This window comes from Schistocerca nitens, chromosome 9 (genome assembly GCF_023898315.1).
Source record: "Schistocerca nitens isolate TAMUIC-IGC-003100 chromosome 9, iqSchNite1.1, whole genome shotgun sequence".
Classification (NCBI taxonomy): Eukaryota; Metazoa; Arthropoda; class Insecta; order Orthoptera; family Acrididae; genus Schistocerca; species Schistocerca nitens.
In genome coordinates, this window is record NC_064622.1 from 8,359,097 (window position 1) to 8,378,174 (window position 19,078).

Here is a 19,078-nt window from a genome sequence, read left to right on the forward strand (position 1 = left end):
ACCGCGCTGCTGCTACGGTCGCAGGTTCGAATCCTGCCTCGGGCATGGATGAGTGTGCTGTCCTAAGGTTAGTCAGGTTTAAGTAGTTCTAAGTCTAGGGGACTGATGACTTCAGATGTCAAGTCCCATAGAGCTCAGAGCCAATTGTAGTGCCTTGATATACCAACAAAGTCTGAGTCAACATTTATAAGCAGCTCACTCACTATGTTTACATAAGGCTCTCGAATCCGGATTTCGTAGACCGATTTCACAATTCTGTTTCAGGCTGGTCATATAAACACTTCAAAATTTAGTTTTCAGAGGAGAAAACAAGTGTGATGGGCAGAGTATGTCCTCATCGCAGGTAAACACCACAGCTCGAGCCTTGTTCGGTCCAGGTGCCTGCGCATTGCTTTCTGGCAGTGGTACACATAACATACACTGCACACTATGGGGGCCGGGCCTAGATTCACAAGAGTCGTATATAGCAGCGTGATGAGCTCCTTCGTTCGTGCAGTCTTGATTTTACAAGCAGTGCCATCCGGGCAAAACACATTTCAAAAGAACTGTGTTTTCTTCCGACGGTTCACCTTCTGATAATGCTGTGCAGGGGGAAGTCAGTAACAGACGGAGATTTCTGTGTTCCTTGAAAAGCGACTTAGCTGTATTGTGTTCAGGAATTCTTTTTCCTTTGGGAACTGTTGGGCCATATTTTCGTCGCCGGTTAACAGGTGAGCACACTCCTGTCTATAAAGTTTTAGGAGAGCTCCTCTCTGGTTAATCTTAACGAAACAGTAGAGAAGGGGAAATCAGGACGCCAATTTCCGCGAAATGTGAACGTGGACAGTAGCGTATTGGCTGAAGTGGAAAAATTAGGTGAAGAGTTGGAATTGTGTAAGAACTGAGCAATTGGCACTGAAACGATTGGTTAACATTGTAAAACCTTTTGCTATGCGGGGAGATAGTTGTGTTCTTAAAAAAAATACATTGGTTGCATTTAGCAGAGCCTTTTCCATTGGCATGATGCAATTGCGCAGACTAGTAGAGTGGAAGGAGAAGTCTGTAGAGAATACGTTCTACGGCAAAAGACAAACGACGCACCACAAAGGAATTACCTGAATGGGACGGAAATCGGTAGACACGATGTACAGTCGTGCTCAAAAGTATCCGAACGACCTGAATTGCATTTCGCCCGATTCGCATAAAACCCTCATAACGCAGCTGTCTATCAGGTCCTCTAATCGCTCCTCGGTACAGTCGTTTGACTATTGAAAATGGTTCCAACAAATCACCACTAGAAAACACTGCTCTGTATCGCAGTAGCTCAAGATGTAAAGTAATACCACGATATTACAAATATCAGGGAACACCTTATCACAGGTAAGACTGTCCTTAAGGCTTGTAAGTTCACATTTATTACAATAAATGACATACCTGAAATGTTACCACTCTCATTATTACGTCAGATAGGTAATGCACGTAGTAAGTTCGTCGTATTCATGATTTCCTCTTAAAAGAAACATACCGTACTTATTATTTAACACAAAATGACATTAAAAATTTACGTTTTTCTTGAGCTGCTAGTTGAGAATATGTATGGACTTCAAATGACAAGACGAACCGTCTCGTTATGCATATGGATTCAAACCCAGGTCATGCAGACTAAGCAAAGATTTCGTGACTGACGGAAACTAACAGTCATTCCTGACTAGGCATACAGAGAGTGATATACCTCGATTTTAGGTAGCATCAGTTAGGGAATATCAACTTTAAATTACATAACGTAAACATTTTTAACGGATGCGAATTCCTACCCAGCATCTATTGTCCATGTTAACGAACTACGAGACATGTTAAATATTGCTTCTTCACAAGTAACTTACTTGAAATGCCGTGAGGTAAAGCTTTGTGTTGGACAGGGATTCGAACCCAGAACCTAATCGGATTGTTACCGAAGCACAATCAACTGTGACATATCGGATTTTCTCGGCAGTAGCAAGATGTTTTAACTGAAATGAAGAGACGAAACATTAATTTTTTCCTTCCCAGAACACCAACCCGGCACCTATCGCTGTTATATTCTAGAGAAAACTAACGTTAAATATGGGTTTGTTACACCAGCAGCGACATGTCAGCATGTTAGAACTAGAAATAATACGACGAAGAGTTAAGTGCTGACTGGTAATCGAACCCCACACATATCGTTGTTGACTACACACAAAGAGATGTCAGCTACCGAATTTTTCTCCACCAGCAGCTCGGAATAACATCCTTGAATTTACAGTGATCTCGCAAATAGTTCTGTGTCTCACTGGGAGTCAAAAACATCAGGTATCGTTAGTATTGACAACGAATGAAAATACGTTAAAAATCAAAATTATTATCCACCAGCAGATAGGTGTTCTCACGCTAGGGGTTGATAACACATAATGAAAACTTTAGTGCCGGGCCGGGATTGGAACGCATTCACGCCCAATGTGTGGAGATGTTGAGGAATCTGCAGTTTTGAACAAACAACAAATTGTAGTCGAGCTGTATTGTCACGAAGGGATCAAATTCCGCGTTAAGGGCGGTCTGAGTTGCATTCCCAGTTCAGAACCAATTTTATCGACATACTGAAGCTCAAATTAAAAATGGAATAAGTGTCCTGTGACCCTACATAGCGTTTGTTTCGTCACTAGAAATAAATAACTACTATAAGGAAGGTTACTAGTGATAGAGTTTCTACATGTCGCCACTCCTGACTTTATTGTGCTTCAACCTAATGTCTACTTGGTAGAGAAGGAATATCGTTTTTAATGTGAATTTCAGACCACAATGCCATTATACCTTCTTCACCTGGCGTAGCCAGAAGAGAATAGAATCTGCCTCTCCCTATTAAATATCATCAGCAATAGTTGCAATCAAACCCAGACCATCATCATAGGAACCTATCATCAGTCCAACAGACCACCAAACCCTCTTCTCTACGACTCATTTCTCTATCATAACACCGTTGCGGCACACAAGATGAGAATTCTGACACACAGGCTCCCTGTAGTGGTTTGCAGGATGTTCAGTACATTCATTTACTTGGTTGACCGAATCGCCATGAACTAGCTGCCTTGGCTACCCAGTGCATACATTCGACTCAATTTTGTAATCGCCGAAATAAAATAACGTAACTGCCACCTACACAGAACTGCCAACAGTGTAGGTTGCAGAAGTGTTCCTTTCCACTTCAGCTACTCTATTGCGCTATCTGTTTGTTGAAAACGTCATGCAGTTCAAAAGAAGAGCTGTAACTGTCTGTCTCTCAGAAGTCTACATCCGGCCATATGCATTGTCTCACAACACTGTGGAATGCGGAAGTTCTTGAGGTGCTGTAGCTACAGTTCAGCTGCTAGTGTAACGGTAAGTGTAATGCACTGTCGACGAAACGTCGCGACTTCAAATACATTTTTAAAAACGCAATTCTGCTGTCTGCTGAAGTTATCAATCTAATGGAACTTTGGACATTATTCCCTTCACTTCTCAACCCAAAATAGTCGCATGTGGAAAAAGAGCCAGCTACTGCGACATTTTTTTCTTTTCAGGTTTAATAGACGGTCAGGCAGCAGATGCATCTCGAAATTTTTGTATTATGTATGGGGAGAACACATCGTGCCAAAATACGTCAGAAAAGTATTTTCTACATTAGCTGTCGTGTGGTAGTGGCATATTATTCTTCTTCAAACCTTGTTTGACAGCATTAACTCAGAACAAGTTTTCAACATGCATGTAATCAATATACTGCATGTGCAGTGTCAGACTGTTGTAGATAACATCAGAGAATTCGCATATATCGTTGATGATTAATTTCTCTCTCATGTTTACTATTTTTCAAACATCACTAAAAGAAACCCTACGAAAATTGTGCACTGTATTATAAGAAATGAAATAAAACTACCCACTATAACGTTACAACGAAAGTCTGTTTTAATAAAGCTGAGTATCTGTACACAAGCGTGCCTCTATCGAACCGAATTAGTAAAATACTACTCACTTAGATATAGATTGGGTCTGTGTTTAATTGGTATGCTGTGTCATACTCAAGAGGTATGCAAATGTAGCATTTCATAAATAAAGTTATGTATTCCTAGAAACCCAAAATCTGCTTCTCAGCAACGGAAAGAGGCATTACCTGTTGTGCATCATTGTAAGTTTTTCACCATTGCACTATGAACCGAAAGTACATTCTTCCGTTTTCCTTATCGATGTTTGATCTGCCTGCTTGTAGCTCTTTCACAGAAGGGATAAAAACGTCAGATCTAGCGAGACTGGCACCGCGAACCAGAACAGGCGCTTTTTACATGTCTGCATATTACCACAGAGCTAGCGAATAGGTATGCATCCACGATTCCTATTACGGGGCCAATAGTGACTAGAACTCGTGAATCGCTATTTAACGGACAAGATTAGTTGCGATTTCCACGTGCAACGACTTTCCTGGGCTGAAAACGGGAAATTTACAATCTTTTGTTACACCTCAAGCGATAACAACTCAGATTATTCAATGGAACTGACAGGAAAAATGAAGTGAACTTCGAGGCTTAATTCCATGCACACCAGGAAGTAACTCGTCGATCACAGAGTTGCCATACATACGTTGCCTTGTTGCCAAATCTCAGTTACAGAACCAGCAGGAAGAAGACGAACCGATGTGCTCCTACAGAGGGCTGGGAAGTGACCATAGCCGGCATCTCAAAGACGTGGCTGGCACGGCCTGGAATACGTAATGTGTCTGATTCACATTTCTGTAACTAGGTTTAGGGACTGGAGCGTAGTTACTAATAATACTCAGAAATGATTGTGAACTAAGCATCATAAATTAGTAACTCTCATGGTTGTTTTTATATTTCTTTCGTAAGTGTACTCAAAACGAAGAAACTCATTCATGGACGTTTTCGTGCCTGGCCGATAGTCGAGCACAACATTTGCTTGTTTTGAGGTCCATACATTAATTAATGGAGATGTATTACGAAGCAGTTTGGCGGCCAGAAATCGAGATCTATGAATATTAACACAGCTTTCTGTGTCGAGCTACCAAGAGGACTTGATGTGTAAAAGTTTTCTTCCAATTTCGTTAGAGATTTTTTTTCTGGAAATTCGCAGCTCCATAAAATAAATCAGAAAAAAAGCTCGCACACGCTGATCCCTGCCACGGTTAGAACTGACGACTCGTTTAGCCGTTGCGACACGAGATACGGGCGGGGGCACGGGGCTACGGACACACCGCTGCCAGCACGTCACTCTCGTCATAGTATTAGTCGCTCAGCCTCATAACGAATCGTGAACGATTATAGAAGTTGTCACTTACGTGAAGAATAGTATTTCTTTAGCCAAAAAATTGAATTTGCTGTGTCAGTGTCTAGGGGTTATATAGCAAGAGGCATTCGGATGGAAAGGGAATATCAAGTGAATTTAGCGAGTCAATTCAGTACCATACGTGGAAGTGATTGCACTGTCACAGTGTCGCCAAATTTTTCTGAGTATGTTGTTAATTCTCAGTTGTGCTAGGAACAGCTCTGTAGCGGAATGCGAGGAGAATCCCGTGCCCGTGTCATTGGAGGATATGGAGAAGAGGCGCGTTTTCTCCCACCAGTTGTGTCAAACATTCAGGTGTATAAACTTCCATCACGATTACAGTTTCCCACAAAATATATACGAATAAAATACTTACCCTGTTACTTTGTGACAAAAGATTATTTCGGTACAATAAAAAGTCTTTGGAAATCAACTTTTTCCACCTATCACGAAAAGTAAGATAACAAACACTTTGCACCTCGAAATCGGTTGCATCTATGTGCAGTCTTGTGATCATGCTAGTAGCATTTCACGAATTGCACGAGAATGTAGAAAAATGTTGGTAGGAATGGGAGCTATAAGAAACACAGTTAACTAATTATTCTGTGCCACGTAATAATCAATACATTTGAAACTTCAGAAGAGAAGGAACTAAATATTATGCCCATTAAGACAGTAACTAAAGTGCAGATGCGTGCACTGTGCAGATCTGCGCTTGTGCATCTTCAGATCTATACGAATAATGTATACTAACCAGCGTATACATCGATCTTTTTTAGTTTTCTAATGATGAACTGCATCCACACCCATGAGTCTGATTGTTTCTTTGTATCCTTCCATCTACTATCTTTGTGTGTTATTGCTCGGTGTTCAAAAACCAAAATGTTATGCCTGCTTCCACGAGGTATTAGAATGAGGCCGCAACAAGGCTAACAAAGTATTATCAAGATACATTGAGACGCCAATTTGTCTGTCGTCATGGTGTTAAGTCGACAGAAATAGTTGGATATTATTGCATGCACACCAGCATCCCATTGTTGTCTTCTCTTACTGAGATTTTCATATTACCCTTAACACAAGACGCCGAGATAAATGTGTATATTCTCCGTGACGAAACATCCCACATTCCATTCATCCTGATCCACTCTTCACTTGCATCGGCAGCAACGAGTGATAGGAAAGCTATTGTGAGACGAATAACAGTGAAAATGGTAGTAATAACGAATCAGTAATCAAGAATGTTTACTGCAGTACAGACGATTAACAAAATAACCAAGCAAGGCTGAGTGTTTAATCGGCCCACTGCATAGGTGGTCTTACCACTTTGTTGCTGAATTCTGTTCTGGTTGTTTGCAGAAAGAAAAGAAAGAATCCTGTAGCCATACGTATCGCTAGTACAACGAGATATTACCTATCAACTATCCTTGCTTTACATCACGAGACGAACATGGCATCACCGAGCTGATATTTGAAATACATTTCTGTTTTCTCTCTCTTTCTCTTTTCTTTTTATTTAAATTTTTTGAGAAATGCATCAAGAAGCGCGAGTAATAAGCAAGTAGGCATATTATCTATTTACAGTTATTTTCATCGGGTTATATAATGCAAACATACACCTTTCAAGTGTATTATTGCGAAATTCCAATTGTTGATAGTCTATTCGTGAGCTTGCGCACATTCAGTGGGGTGAAACCTATCACAGAAGCAAGCAAAACACAAATATTTCTTCCACCATGCGCAACACACAAACGAAACCTCACTGCACTGACATATTTTCTGATATATTGCTCGGAAAACGTATCTGATTCATGTTGCTAAATGCAGCTCTATCAGATATCAATGTGGATGCATACCTAGTGTATAAAAGTATGTCTTGAAATACACAGAAAGGCACAAAGTGGTAGTCGACTGAAACATAGCCATGAACAAGATTGCAGCTACGGTCGACAGCATCGTCGTCTCCCACCTTGACAGCTCGAACGGTGACAGTGCTCGGCCGGTTACTTACGTTTACTGATATCAAAGCTACAGCATGGAAACACAAAAATGTTAATAACCTGAAGATCATTAACTTTGGAACCCATAGTGAAGTAAAGCAGTCATCAGTCAGAAGATTGATTTGAACACCACAGTGCTTTAATAGGCACGGTCCTGTTGGAGGTGCTATGTCGTTGCTTTCCTCTGACCATTGAGTTGACGTGCCTAGACAGTTAATAGGGGAACCTACAGTTTAACGTGGCTTTCGGACCACAGTGCAACTCGGCATTTTTCACATCAACAAACACTGCCCAAAGGGAAATAAGTGTAAAACGGGAGATAAAATTCGTGGGACTGACCAGGGATCGACGCCGAGACCTTCATACTCGTAGTCTTGCTATTTATCAGTTTTCCGCCATGTAGCCACCTCTGTAGCTTCTGCTTGGCATTAAAATTAAGGATCTCTCGTTTGTGCCTGCGTTGGCACTTGCGCGTCCCCGCACCAAAATAAATGGTTCAAATGGCTCTGAGCACTATGGGACTCAACTGCTGTGGTTATTAGTCCCCTAGAACTTAGAACTAGTTAAACCTAACTAACCTAAGGACATCACAAACATCCATGCCCGAGGCAGGATTCGAACCTGCGACCGTAGCGGTCTTGCGGTTCCAGACTGCAGCGCCTTTAACCGCATGGGCACCAAAATAAAGAGAACTGAATTGAATGTAGTCCCTTCAAGTTGGCATAAACAGAAAAGGAGAAAAATTAAACAACATAAATGGTCTCTCTTTGATGCCACAAGCTTCATTGCCATTATGCGCCTTATGAGAAAAAACGTACACTGGAAGCTCATGTTGTTTATTTAAATGATTACAAAATCAGGTAAAACGAACAGTGAGGTTGTCAGTAAAAGCACATTACTGTTGTCACTATGATGTTGCCTGTAATGATAAAAGGCCCGTTTGATCAGGCGTATTGTATTGTAGACAGAATTGGAAGAGAGTGCATTACTAAATTCTACAATCCGTATGCGTTGCATACACACAGAAATTACTGTTACAGTTTACTTATGGAGCCCAGTGGGTTAATTGCGTATTTTCCGGTGAGAAAGAGCACAGGCAAATAGTCTTCGCTACATTATGTTACTTAAACTGATGTCACTCTGAGCTAGAATATATGGTCAGCGATTAAGTAAGGTCAATGGGTCGGATGCGGGTTTTGCAACTGTGAAATACTTTCCCACATTACAGAAGCGAATATTAAATTTGAACTAATATTGCGAAAATTTTGAACTTGTGTAGCTTAGAATGAAAATCTTCCTGTTTATTGCAAAGGAAAACAATTGATTTTCTAAAACATTCTCTGTCATACACAACTTGAAACAGGTCACGTCGACCAAATCATATGGAAGAACTGACAGCGACATATATCGGAAGGCAGTAAGATCCACTGATTTTTGGTTTGGCAGTATTCGACAGCCATTTCTAGGCGCAAGTAAATGAAGAAAGACAGCGCGTTTTTGTTATCAAGTGACGTCTTAGTCAGTTACTTCAGTTTTAATGTAATCTACGTGTTATTGCTGATGTTTGATATTAACATGAAAAGAATTCCGTAGACAGGGAAAGAAACTGTTCTTGGGCAACTACCTCTATAATGACCAAAAGGCATTAGGCCTAAATGATGTTCAAGCACATGTGTTCCAGCAGCGGTATGAAGAAAATGATAATAATAATGATGGTAATAATCGAATTATCCGGTAACTTCACACTTCAAATTGGATTTTCTCAACCAAAAAAATTTGCTGAGTTAGTGAAAATTTCAAAATGCTTCACATCGAGGCTATGATGCCTAGAAGAGTCTTTACATCCTGCTGACATGAGAATAGCATAATCTCCTTGTCAGAAGCTTGCTTCTACTTAATCATTTAATAGACTCGCATATTTTCCACCGTGACTAATGTTGTACGCTAAGCACATCATCCGTTACAGCACACTCCTGGGGCTGGGAAATGTGGCCACAATGGTCTGGTGGATCGCACTATCACAGGTGAAATGCGTGGGTTCAGGCATTTACTTTTAAAAGGCACAAACAGATTTACTTTACCTCTGGTAACCTCAAGAAAAAGACGTTATAATTCAGAATCCGCATTAAACATCATGTTCCTTCATTACCAATTGGGCAGAGTTGGTTTACACTGGGAAATGACATAAGCGGAACTCATGGTAAACAGAAATACTATCGCCAGTAAACTCACTTATATTAAAAAAATTTATTTTATTTGATGAACCTGCAGCCATTTAAAGGAAGAGGGCTCTTATTTTACTTTTACTTGTCTCACTCCCTTCCCAACCACTGCTTCCCTTTCATGCCCCTCGACTCTTATAACTGCCATCTGGTTTCTGTACGACTTGTAAATAGCGTTTCGCTCCCTGTATTTTACCCCTGCCACCTTCAGAATTTGAAAGAGAGTATTACAGTCAACATTGTCAAAAGCTTTTTCTAAGTCTACAAATGCTAGAAACGTAGGTTTGCCTTTTCTTAATCTTTCTTCTAAGATAAGTCGTAGGGTCAGTATAGCCTCACGTGTTCCAACATTTCGACGGAATCCAAACCGATCTTCCCCAAGGTGGGCTTCTACCAGTTTTTCCATTCGTCTATAAAGAATTCGTGTTAGTATTTTTCAGCCGTGGGTTATTAAACTGATAGTTCGGTAATTTTTATATCTGTCAACACCTGCTTTCTTTGGGAATGGAATTATTACATTATTCTTGAAGTCTGAGGGTATTTCGCCTGTCTCATAAATCTTGCTCACCAGATGGTAGAGCTGTTTAAGGGCTATCAGTAGTTCTAATGGAATGTTGTCCACTCCCGGGGCCTTGTTTCGACTCAGGTCTTTCAGTGCTCTGTCAAACTCTTCACGCAGTATCATATCTCCCATTCCATCTTCATCTACATCCTCTTCCATTTACATAATATTGTCCTCAGGAACATATCCCTTGTATAGACCCTGTATATACTCCTTCCACCTTTCTGCTTTCCCTTCTTTGCTTAAAACTGGATTTTCATCTGAGCTCTTGATATTCATGGAAGTGGTTCTCTTTTCTCCAAAGGTCTCTCTAATTTTCCTGTAGGCGGTATCTATTTTACCACTAGTGATATAAGCCTCTACATCGTTACATTTGTCCTCTAGCCATCCCTGCTTAGCCATTTTGCACTTCCTGTCGATCTCATTTTTGAGATGTTTGTATTCCTTTTTGCCTGCTTCATTTACTGACTGCATTTTGTATTTTCTCCTTTCATCAATGAAATTCAATATCTCTTCTGTTACTCAAGGATTGCTATTAACCCTCGTCTTTTTTACCTACTTGATCCTCTGCTGCCTTCACTATTTCATCTCACAAAGCTACCCATTCTTCTTCTACTGTATTTTTTCCCCAATTCTTGTCAGTTGTTCCCTAATGCTCTCCCTGAAACTCTCTACAACGTCTGGTTCTGTCAGTTTATCCAGGTCCAATCTCCTTAAATTCCCACCATTTTACAGTTTCTTCAGTTTTAATCTACAGTTCATAACCAATAGATAGTCGTCAAAATCCCACCATGGAGGGCAAACAACTTGAAAGAGTACAGTGTGCAAAATTCCTGGGTATGCACATTGATGAGAAGATTAATTGGAAGGACCATGTGGTGAACTTAGCACTAAAACTAAATTCAGCATGTTTTGTGCTTAGAATAATTTCAAGAGTTTGTAGTCCATTGCATCCTATGGGATAGTATTCTGGGGAAAAACAAATTGTCGTCTAAATGAGATTTTCATATTGCAAAAACGTGCTATTCGGATAATGACCCACAGCCCACCTCAAACACATTGTAGACCCCTTTTTAAAGCATTGAAAATTTTAACAATTCCATCATTATACATTCTGAAATGTCTGTTGGTGATCAAAAGAAATCAGGACAAAATGAAAACCAATACAGACTTCCATAATTACGACACACGGCAATGTAAAGATCTCCACATACAAGCTGTAACAAGGACCCGAAGCCAGAAACATGTATGTAATCAAGGCATCAAACTTTTTAATGCACTACCAAAACATATCAAAGAGCTGGAAAATGAAGATAAATTTAAAACTGTTCTAAAGAACCACATGCTTGACAAATGCTATTACAGCATAAGTGAATATCTCTGCGTAACTGTATAAAATATATGTTTAAGTTAATGTGACAAATGAAATTACATCAGTGCATAATAAATTATGTTATAAAAACACTTATTAGTTGTATATTGTATTAAACATAAGATAGATTAATATGAATTCAGCACAGATACAAATTTTGTAAAGATATTATATAGTTTTTAAAATGTACCCTGACAAATCCTATATCACAAATGTGATCATTGGGATTATAATAAATAAATAAATAAAAATAAAAGAGTCCACATCTGCCCCTGGAAATGTCTTACAGTTTAAAACCTGGCTCCTAAATCTCTGTGTTACCATTATATAATCGATCTGAGACCTTCCAGTATCTCCAGGCTTCTTCCACGTATACAACCTTCTTTCATGATTCTTGAACCAAGTGTTAGCTATGATTAAGTTATGCTCTGTGCAAAATTCTACTAGGCGGCTTCCTCTTTCATTTCTTACCCCCATTCCATATTCACCTACTACATTTCCTTATCTTCCTTTTCCTACTATTGAATTCCAGGCACCCATGACTATTAAATTTTCGTCTCCCTTCACTATCTGAATAATTTCTCTTATCGTACATTTCATCAATCTCTTCGTCATCTTGTGGAGCTAGTTGCGATATAAACTTGTACTAATGTGGCAGGCATGGGTTTTGTGTCTATTTTGGCTACAGTAATGCATTCACTATGCTGTTCGTAGTAGCTTAACCGTGCTCCTATCTTTTTACTCATTATTAAACCTACTCCTGCATTACCCCTACAACTTTGTATTTATAACCCTGTATAACCCTGTATTCACATGACCAGAAGTCTTGTTCCATCTGCCACCGAACTTCACCAATTCCCACTATATCTAACTTTAATCTATCCATTTCCCTTTTTAAATTTTATATCCTACCTGCCCTATTAAGGGATCTGACATTCCATGCTCCGATCCGTAGAACGCCAGTTTTGTTTCTCTTGATAACGACGTCGTCCTGGGTAGCCCCCGTCCAGAGAGCCGAGTGGGGGACTATTTTACCTCTGGAATATTTTGCCCAAGAGGGCACAATCATCATTTAATCATACAGTAAAGCTGCATGCTCTCGGGAATAATTACAGCTGTAGCTTCCCCTTGCTTCCAGCCATTCGCAGTACTAGCATAGCAAGGACGTTTTGGTTAATGTTACAAGGTCAGATTAGTCAATCATCCAGACTGTTGCCCCTGTAACTATTGAAAAGCTGCTGCCCCTCTCCAGGAACCACACATTTGTCTGACCTCTCAACAGATACCCCTCCATTGTGGTTGCACCTACGGTACGGCTATCTGTATCGCTGAGGCACACAAGACTCCTCACCAATTGTCAGGTCCATGGTTCAAGGGGGGTGGGGGGGTTGTGAGATTATTAGTCTTCAATATTAACACAACCTTTTAAAGTTTTTAGCATTATCCTTAGTTGTTCAAGTAATCTTTAATGTGAAATATTTTCTTAATGAGCTATTCAGTTGCTGTTTGAGAACAACTAGATGCCTGGAAGTTTCATGAGTATACTAACAACTGATGAAGGAACGAAAATACTTGAAGCTGTGTCATGTAAGGTTATTCACAACGAATTTGCATTTCTGCAGCACTAAAAACAGTTTGTGGATCTGCGTTCTAAGTGGTCAGATAATTTACAGAATTAGTGATGAACAAATGCAAACCACTGTGAAGTGCATGGAAGAGTAAACCTTATGCCGTAACACATGTTAGGGTTTTCTAAAATTCCGATTACACCTGGGGCATGAGAAAAATTACTATTTAAATATCTCTGAGCATTCTGTACTTAGTTTAATCTTGTCTTCGCGGTTTCTGTGGGAGTGATACACAGAGAGCTAAACACTGTCTCTATAGATTCTTCACATAATACTGTTTCCGGAAACATCACAGCTCAGTTTCTCAGAGTATTTGGCTTCTATCTTCAAGAGTCTGCCAATTCAGATTTTTTAACATTTTTGTGGCATGCTGCTTTGAGTCAAAAACCTGTGACAATATATGCTGCCCTTATCAGTATACATTCAGGATCCCCTTTTAGCCTTTATTTTGTACTTGAGCAATATTCCGGGATGGGTCACGTGAGAGTTTTGTGAGAAATCTCATTTATACACATATTGCATCTTTCACCAATATTCTACCAGTGAACAGATGTCTGCCAAACGCTTTACCTATGACAGAACCCATGTGATCATTCAATTTCATACCCTTAGAAATTGTTACACCCTGGTGTTTGCATAAGATCACTGCTTCCAGCTCTGACTCACTGATGTTGTAGTCATAGAATATCACTTTTTTGGTTTGTTTAGTGAAATGCACAATTTTACAATTCCGAACGCTGAAAACAAGTTGCCAATCTTAACACCACTTTGAGCTCTGATTATCTAGCTCTACATATAAGGGCAACTTATAAAATATCTACATATTATAAAAAAATATGTAGACAGAAAAATGATTTGAATAAACTTAAACTTCGTCAAGTACAGATTGAATCTGTGTGTATATGTGAAACAAGGTTTCAACAATTGGTTTAATTATCAACTCCCATGCAATAGCTGTGCATGTTTTGAAGCTCCAGTCAAACAAAATAAAAGATTTGGAACTAGTCACCCACTTTTTTGTAGTGCATGGTTTACCTGCTGTTAGATATTTGTTGTTTGTTTTGTGTTAATTTCTTTTTAAATTTTTTTCTCCCAGAAGATGGAAGCAGAACAACATCAAAGCTTTGTTTGTGGTGTGACTACCATCAAACAAGAGTCAGTAAGTAATGTTAATATGAGCAATTATGTTTTTGTTTTTTAAGATTGTAGCAGTATCTCAAAAATAAAACCAAAGATAGGGAAACAAATAAGCCTTTTTAAAATGGGTTATTGTCCAGCACAATCACACAAATTTTCAAAGGGAAATTACTGGTTTCTGCAATCATTGACCAAGTTCGGATCTTTTGTTACACAATTGTTTTCACAGCTGTGTGCCACCTTCAGTAGGTCTTGCTTTTCTGGAAATTTAGTACAAGTTTGGCAGGCTTTCTGTATTCTTATTTTTATGTCTAAAACCGTAATAAGTGCATCAATCTTTGAAGTGATATCATATTACTTATGACTCAGATTCAACTATTTGGCATGTTGTACATTTATGGGCTGTCAGCTTGTAATATTTTTTGCCTTATGATGGTTTCTTATTTAGAGAATGTATTTACTTTATTTTTTGCAGCATCCCTGCAATCTTATTTTGTATGATTGCAACAACAAATCAGCAGACTGGTTCTACCTGTCAACACATTTCTTTTTTTTATTATTTCACACCCCCAGAAATCTTTTACATGTAGAAGTGTCAGAGCTGTTGATGTTACTCAGATGTTCTGGTTACATCTGGAACAAGACAGTACACAAAATAAACAGGTGTTATATATATATATATATATATATATATATATATATATATATATATATATATATATAAACAAAGATGATGTGACTTACCAAATGAAAGTGCTGGCAGGTCGACAGAGACACAAACGAACGGAAAACTTTAAATATGTCTGCTTGGGTCTGTATATGTGTGGATGGATATGTGTGTGTGTGTGCGAGTGTATACCTGTCCTTTTTTCCCTCTAAGGTAAGTCTTTCTGCTCCCGGGATTGGAATGACTCCTTACCCTCTCCCTTAAAACCCACATCCTTTCGTCTTTCCCTCTCCTTCCCCTCTTTCCTGATGAGGCAACAGTTTGTTGCGAAAGCTTGAATTTTGTGTGTGTGTTTGTGTTTGTTTGTGTGTCTATCGACCTGCCAGCACTTTCGTTCGGTAAGTCACATCATCTTTGTTTTTATACCTGTCCTTTTTTCCCCCTAAGGTAAGTCTTTCCGCTCCCGGGATTGGAATGACTCCTTACCCTCTCCCTTAAAACCCACATCCTTTACTACACCCACTCTTGCGTTACCTACATTGGATTTTGTATGTATAATCCTGTACTCACCGAATTAACAATCCTGTTCTTCCTGGCATCACACTTAACTGGTTCCTATTATATACAAATTCAAGCCAGCCATTTCTCTTCACCAACTTCCACTGTAGTGTTCGCTTGTTTTCAGCCGTTCACGGCCCCAGCACAGCAAGGCTGACGTCACAAGGCCAGATCTGTCAGTCAGCCAGACTGTTTGTTGCCTCAGCAACTATGGAAAAGGTGCTGCCCCTGGGGCTGGTCTGGCCTCTCCACAGATACCTCTCCTTTGTGGTAGCACCTATGGTACGACTATCTGTATCGTTGAGGTATGCAAGCCACTCCACTTCTTCAGTATCCGTGGCTCACGGTGTAGTGTAACGCATCTTTCCATATTGACAGATAAAAGTACGAGAAATATTTAAATTAATAAAAAAATACCTGTGTATGAATATTAGTTTGCCTCAGGAAAGACACATTACAAACGCGAAGGCACAGTGTGGTTAGTAACTTAGCACACGTTACCATACATTGAGCATCATCACTGTTTGAAGGCCCAGTGACTGTAGAAATACTGTTGTGGCTTGCACGTAAAAAGTGGAAACGAATATTCGACCAGTCTTTGTTAAAACAAATCTGCAGGTTAGCGTTCTGACGAATAAAACCATCGAACGACATGACGCGATGACTAATCAGTCACTTCGCCTTCAACAATGTGAGCATAATTTCTCGATAAATCAGCTGAAACAAATAAATTCATTAAACAAATTCAGTATGGCGATATTAAAAGATTCATTAAAATAACTAGCAGATACTGATATTTATGAATGAAAGCACTGTTACTTCATAAAAATACGAAATGCGAGATATCATTTACTTTACCTGTTACTACTACTAAGGCTAACAGAGAAGTAAGATATTAGAGAAGGATGTCTACGCTACATTCACATATAATTTCTTTTGTTTTAGAAAAATTAAAGTTATTTCTCACACTGGTCTCTTTTTACATCTCATATACACAGCCTGTGAATTTTCATTAAAATTTGTTAATCATTTACATTACCCATTATTCATAGTATAACAATCATCAACACATTGAAATTTCTTCGCTTCATATTTTCTACGAGATGCATTTTAGTAGTCAAGTTATTAGCACACGAAATAGACCCCATAACCTACAATCCTGTTCTTCCTGTCATCACACTTCACTGACCTGTCAAAGGCCTTTGATACAGTTGACCACCAGAATCTATTACTTAAGTTAGAAGCACTAGGAGTAAGAGGGGTAATCAACAAATGGTTCCATTCATACCTAAAAAATAGAGTACAGTGGGTAGAGATCTCGCATGTCTCCAGTAGATCAAAGTTCATAGAAAAACACCTGTCAGATCCACAACATATTAATATTGGGGTCCCTCAGGGAAGTGTGCTGGGTCCGGTGTTGTTCTTGATTTATATAAATGACTTTCCACAATATATCCGACATGGAGAGAAGATATTGTTTGCCGATGACAGCAATATTATAATCACCAGTGAGACATCAGCACAAATGTTGGAAAATTGTAATGAATCACTGAAAGATGTCTACAAATGGTCTACAGAGAATAAAGTGACCTTAAATATTAAGAAAACAAATAGCATACGCTTTAGAATAAACAGAAAAAACAGTCCCCTAAAGTTAAAGCTACATAACACCTCTGTAGACGAAGTGCCCACCACAAAATTCCTAGGGTTGCATATTGACAGCCAGCTTAGGTGGAGTGAACATGTCAAAAAACTCACAAAAAAGATATCTACAACGTGTTACGCACTTAGAGTTCTCTCCTCAGTATGCAGCGATGAATGTCTAAGAACTGTATATTTTAGCTATGTACATTCAGTCATAAGCTATGGGATAATTTTCTGGGGAAATAATGTACTCAACTTACAAACAGTTTTTAAAGTGCAGAAGAGAGCAGTGAGAATTATAACTAAAAGCAGTAAGTGGGCTCACTGCAGAGAACTATTCAAAATACTTGGTATTCTAACTGTTCCCTGTTTATTTATGTTCCACACTATAGTATATATAAAGAAAAATATAGTGAATTATAGTACAAACTGCATTTTACACAGCTATAGCACAAGAACAAGCCACTGCCTTCATCTAGATAGGAGAAACAAGCATAAGACCCAAAAAAGTTTCTTGTATCAGGGTGTAAAATTGTATAACAAGCTGCCACAGGAAATCAAAGAAATTAACAGCATGTACTGTTTCAGAAAAACTCTTAAACTGTATTTTCAGGAACACTGTTTTTACACAGTAAGTGAATATCTAAATGTTTGAATGTAATTTAAGTGACATAATGACATTGTATTGTATATTCTGTAAATGTATAACAAGCTGCACAGGACATCAAAGAAATTAACAACATGTACTGTTACAGAAAACCCTTAAACTATATTTTCAGGAACACTGTTTCTAAACAATAAGTGAATATTTAATTGTTTGAATGTAATTTAAGTGATAAATGTCATTGTATTCGTATACTCTGTAAATGCATATAAAAGTGTCAATGTATCTGCAAAAATCACTGTATCCAAACTGACAACATCCATACATTGCAAAATGTCTACGGATGGCTAATCAAATAAATAAATAAAAAAAAGATTTGAGCGACACGATCGTTCTACCGTGTGGACTGAACATGTACACTCACTATCATTGTCACCAACAATGTTTCACCTGTCTTCCACTGCGAGAGTACTTGCTGTATTGTGGTCATCGTAGCATGCACAGAACTAAAATTAACAGTTAGTCGGATTGTGGCTAAGATTTTGTCACTGAAGAAGACTGCGCTGTCAAGTGCGCCGTTATGTCCACAACCCATCCACGATACCTCTGCCACACAAAACAAACCTCTGTTAACTGTGTTGTTCCTTTCCCAAGAAAAAGCGACTTCTCTCCAACAAGCCGGCCAGCCACTGGCTGCGCTATTCGTCTTCCCTTATTGGCTCTCATGGATCAATTCAGTTTATAACAGTTTGATGGTTTCTACATTTACTCATTCCTTTTACATTTCAGTCTACCTTCAACACTAATCAGAATTTAAAAAGGCCACCATACAGCCTCCGCCAGTCATCGGGCACTCTTGAAACATGACCTTATGCGGTCGCAAGAAGGACGGTACAGCGGCACTCAGCTCAAACATCGTAAGAGAGCATCATACTTCGAAACGGTGCATAATCGTTACACCGCCATACCTTAAGGGGAGTTGGAACGCCCTATCCCGACAATGTTAAGTTTAGTGACTTGGCTTCCCTCCGTTTCAGGACCACTGTAGCCATTGACATGAAACTTTTAAAGGACGTTAAACTGTATGTTCTGAGTCTATTGAACCACAATAGCCGGCCGCGGTGGTCTAGCGGTTCTAGGTGCGCAGTCCGGAACCGCGCGACTGCTACGGTCGCAGGTTCGAATCCTGCCTCGGGCATGGATGTGTGTGATGTCCTTAGGTTAGTTAGGTTTAAGTAGTTCTAAGTTCTAGGGGACTGATGACCACAGATGTTAAGTCCCATAGTGCTCAGAACCATTTGAACCATTTTTGAACCACAATAATTTCATTTCAGCCACTGCTTTCGGAAATAAAATTTTGTAATAACACGATTAAAATTTTGT